The 3169-nt window shown below is 48.9% G+C and overlaps 1 non-coding gene across 1 annotated transcript; it reads right to left on the reverse strand.

Annotated features, from left to right (window-relative positions):
• Window positions 1–715: 715 nt before the first annotated feature.
• Window positions 716–822, reverse strand: LOC132653434 (U6 spliceosomal RNA). Its single transcript, XR_009591173.1, has one exon. It is a non-coding gene; the product is annotated as a U6 spliceosomal RNA (small nuclear RNA).
• Between the last annotated feature and the right edge of the window lie 2347 nt (window positions 823–3169).

Raw genomic sequence — 3169 nt, forward strand, 5'->3', positions numbered from 1 at the left:
GGGCTCAGTGACAGCTGTGAACGGGAACCCTGTCAGTGTCGTGACAACTTGACCAGCAGAGGGCAGCAGATACCCACTCAGGGAGGACCAGAGCTGCCTTGAGTTGCGGTACCCAGGAGAGCAATGCTGGGGACACTTCTGAAGCCCTCGCTGGCCCGTCAGGAATCAACGCGTGGAACAGAGTAGGAATGCGGCCAATTCAGATTGAGTGGAGAGCGGCCAGGTCCAGCCCAGCCACCGCTCATGAGCCAGGAGGGAGACAGGCACCAGACCTGCTCTCTGTAGAGAAGGGGATGAAGGATCACTGCTTGGATGAGTGGGGCAGGGGGGGCGGTGAAGGGAGTAGACCTGTTCCGTGCCTGAAGGGGCAGAGTCCAGGTTGAGATGGGGGAGAGGGGAGGCTAGGGAATGAAAACCGGCTGGCAGGGCCACCTGGGCTGGAGGTTAGAGTTGGCATCAGCAGGTATGGTACAGAAGCAGGGGACGAGGGAGAGGACCGGAAAGAGAAAGGGTGTGGAAAAGAGGAAGAGCCAGGAGCAGTCATGATCCAGCAAGGTCAGGCCTGCTGCCAGAGCCTCACCTGTATTACGGGGCCTGTGGAGCGCTGGGGAGACCCTGATGTGGGGACAGTGGCCCATCACCCTAACTCCCTTGGCTGTGCACAGCCTCTTATTCTCTTTCCTTCTCCCTTCTTTTTTTTTTTTTTTTTTTTTTTTTAAATATGGAACACTTCATGAATTTGCGTGTCATCCTTGCGCAGGGGCCATGCTAATCTTCTCTGTATCGTTCCAATTTTAGTATATGTGCTGCCGAAGCGAGCACTCCTTCTCCCTTCTTGTCCCTGTGGTAACTCCCTGTCATCTCAGAAGACTGAGGCCCAGAGTCTTCTAACCCATAGCAGGCCCCAAATACAGTCTCGCTCAGCAGCAGCCATATGCAAGGCGGCCCTGAAGCTTCTGGAGCCCACAACTGCCAGGGCTGGCAGAGTCGTGCCCCGATGTCTCATTTTATGAGGGAGGAAACCAAGACACAACTCCCTTGTGGGCTCGTGAGACCTTCCTAGGGGGATACAGCTGTTCTCTTCCCCATGGGCAGCATCAGGCATAGTTACCAGGCTGTAGCCAGAGCTACCCCATTCCTGGAAAATCCAGGCTTGGGACAGCTCCAGGGGGAGTTTCTTCAGGACAGAACATGTCGCCACACACCCTTGGGAGCATATAAAATCCCACATCTCAATTCTAAAGCAAGGGGTTCAGAATAAAGAGGGCATAGTTAACTTTTCTAATATAACAGGATAATCTTACTTTCAAAACTGAAAACAAACCGAGAGAATGCAATTATAGGCTCTTCTCGCCCTGAACACAAAGATGAGAAAATTCGGCAAATATCAGTTAGCTCAATCCTATGTTTATTTTTTTTTTTTAAGCGCCACCAAATGGGGCTTATCCCAGATAAGAAGGGAGAATTAACTCTGAGAAAATGCGGCCATTAAGTTCTCCATTTGAATCAATGGACTAAAGGAGAAAAGCCCGGGGATCAGCTCATGGCAGGCACAGGCACATAAGAAAGCCTTTCAGAAAGTCACAACCATTTGCATTTTCAAAGATCTTTAGTAAACCAGGAACGGGGGTGGGGGGAAAATCGTATTGGAAGTTATCGCTGGGCTGGACACATGGCTCAGTGGTTAGAGCACTAGCTTCACTTGCAGAAACTCCAGGTTCAATTCCCAGCACCCACACGGTGGTTCACAACCACCTGTAACTCGGGTCCCAGTGGATCTCATGCCCCCCTCCAGCGTGCATATACACTCAGGTAAAACACTGATGGGCATAAAATAATAAAAAAAAATCTTAAAAAAATATTTTGAGGCAGGGTTTCTCTGTGTAGCCTTGGCTGTCCTGAACTCACTTTATAGACCAGGCTGGCCTTGAACTCATAGAGATCTACCTGCCTCTGCCTCCCAGAGTGCTGGGATTACAGGCCTAAATTGTTTGTTGGTTTGTTTGTTTGTTTGTTTTGTTTTTAGGCCTGGGCTCTGGTGGCACACACCTGTAATCCCAGCACTGGGAGGCAGAGGCAGAGGCAGGTGGATTTCTGTGAGTTCAAAGCCAGCCTGGTCCACAGAGTGAGCTTCAAGACAGCCAAGGCTACACAGAGAAATCCTGTCTCAAAAAACAATTAAGTTATTAAGGCCAGTGAGATGGTTAAGCAGATAAAGGCGCTTACCACTAAGCCTGGCAGTCTGATATCAATTCCAGAGAACAACATTGTAGAAGAAAACTGACTCTCCCAACTTTCTCTCTGATCTTCACGTCGACATTATCACACACACACACACACACACACACACACACGCATATAGCACTGTGTGACCCAAAAATTATTATTATTGTTATTATTATTATTGTTGATGGAGTCTCATCATGGAGGCTTGGCTGTCCCAAAATTCCCTATGTAGGCCAGGCTGGCCTTGAACTTTTGCAATCCTCCCTCAGGTTCTTGCTGACAGTACGAAGAAGTGTGAGGGTGGTAAGATAAGAGGCAAAATGGTTATTACCTACAGATTATATAGTTACCCACACAGGGAAACCAATACAATAATTACCAGATCAGAGACCCACCTATAAAAACTAGTAGCACTTTTCTATGTCAGCACAACCAACCATAAGACACAAAGGAAAATTAAATACTGAAGGAAATTAAGAAGCTCCAGGAATTAGGGAGCTTCTTTCTTCTCCTTCTTTTTTCCTTCCTTTCTGGAAAAATCTAGTTCTAAAGTTGTCGGGTGGGCATTCGTGAAGAGTGTTGGTGATCAAGTATGGGAGCCTGGAAGCTGGGTATGAAAGGCTGGTGCCCAGCCAGAATGGAGCTAGAGGTGTGTGCTGTCCGTTCCTGCCACCGAGAAGGGCCGGGATCCTGACTCCTAACCGCTCTTCTCCACCAAAGGCCCTTCCTCTGCTTGAACAAATGGTGGATCCCAAGATTAGAGAATGTAGAAGGTGACCTTGGGTCTTCTTACATAGGAGAGCAAGAATGTGATCAAATAATGACGAGATTGACAGTTGCTGTTGGCTAGGAGAGGCACAGTCAGTTTTCCTTAAGGGGCTGGCCTGTGGCTGGTTGACGCCACTTCAGCGGATGGCCCGGCCCCTGTGCATAGGTGGACAGT

This window comes from Meriones unguiculatus, chromosome 3 (genome assembly GCF_030254825.1).
Source record: "Meriones unguiculatus strain TT.TT164.6M chromosome 3, Bangor_MerUng_6.1, whole genome shotgun sequence".
Taxonomy (NCBI): domain Eukaryota; kingdom Metazoa; phylum Chordata; class Mammalia; order Rodentia; family Muridae; genus Meriones; species Meriones unguiculatus.